Genomic DNA, 1,614 nt, shown 5'->3' on the forward strand with positions numbered 1-1,614 from the left:
CTTCAAATCAAAAGTTACATGGTGAGGGGCACCAGAATTGGGAAGCCATTTTGTTGGACAACCACCACTTGTATTTGTGTGATTTTCTCTAGGAGGCACATGTTGTCCAAGTTTTTTGATTCAGAGAATAGCAATAACGAGCATTGTGATCTCTTTTTCTACAGTATTGACAAATTATAGTAGAGCTTTTATTAGAGTTGTTTCCTTAAATTCTGGTCCAACTTCATTCAAAACATTAAGAATGAGATTAGGATTTGGTATTGGTAAGCCAATAAGAGCCCGTTCATTGACGAGACCTCTAATATGACCAAGATATTCAATCATAGATCACGTGTAAGGTGTAATTCAAGCAATAACTAAGGTGATACCGAGCTCAGTTTCCACCATATATCGACACAACCTCGATTGAGACAACACCCAACTTCCACTTCCTTCCTTCCTTCCCACATACGATTGCAATATATATATACTCACAAAGAGTTGGCCAAGATGAAGAACAATATATAGCCTAAGAGAAACCACACAGGTTATATCAAGGAAAGAGGCCGAGAATCAAAGTCACAGAAAGAGATGGAGTGTTCTTCATAGTGGAGGTGTAGAGGAGCTGTAGGTTATAAGCCAAATGAGTGACGAAAAATGGTAAGTTAGGTTAGATTAACTTAGTGGTCCAAACAAGGCTCAACACAAGTTAATGGGCTCCAAATGAATACCATAGCCCTCCAAGTAAATGGGACGAACCATGAGCAACACTATTAAAATAGGTTGCTTCTAACAGTCCATAGAGATGTGGGTTGGGTTGTCTTGATGGTAGTGTCGACATATAATTCAATCATATGGCCAAGGCCAATTGATAATAAATAAAACTGAGGTTACATCATTGCCCGGGAGGTCGATTGACAACAAATTGCCTAACAACCTTCACCTTGGTGTTAAAGGACCTGCAAAAGAAAATGTCTCCTATTAGTGACACCTCTAATAGAAAACCAATAAAATTGGAAATCATTTACATGTACCAATGTTTAGAAGTTCCTTGCAACTTCTAAATTTTGCCAGTGGCAGTACCTTTGTCCCCATATCGGAAGGGTTGTAGTGGGTGTGGACCTTTTCAAGTATTACCACCTCTTGAAATACTATATCTCTAATGAAGTGGAGTCTAACATCAATGTGTTAGTGCGCTCATGAAAAATGGGGTTCTTGCACAAATGTATAGATGACTAACTATCAGAATATACTACCACATAATCATTCAAGACACATAGTTCATGAAGTAGGCCTCTAAGCCATAGAGCTTCTTTAATAGCTTTAGTGGTAGCAATATATTCTGATTCTGTAGTGGATAGTGCAACAATATGTTGTAACAGTGATTTTCAACTAACACGTGAATTAGATAAGGTAAACACATAAGACGAAGTGGATTTCCTACCATCCCTATCTCCCTCGTAATCAACATCTACAAAACCCTTTAATTTTATACATTCTTTATTAGCACTAAACTTTAACCCTACGTCACTTGTACCCTTCAAGTACTTTAATAGCCACTTTAGCATTTCTCAATGTTCAGGGCCCGGATTAGCCATGTATCTACTGAAAGTACTAATAGCAAAACCTAAATCC

The sequence above is a fragment of the Olea europaea genome, unplaced genomic scaffold, assembly GCF_002742605.1.
Source record: "Olea europaea var. sylvestris unplaced genomic scaffold, O_europaea_v1 scaffold2887, whole genome shotgun sequence".
NCBI classification, from domain to species: Eukaryota; Viridiplantae; Streptophyta; class Magnoliopsida; order Lamiales; family Oleaceae; genus Olea; species Olea europaea.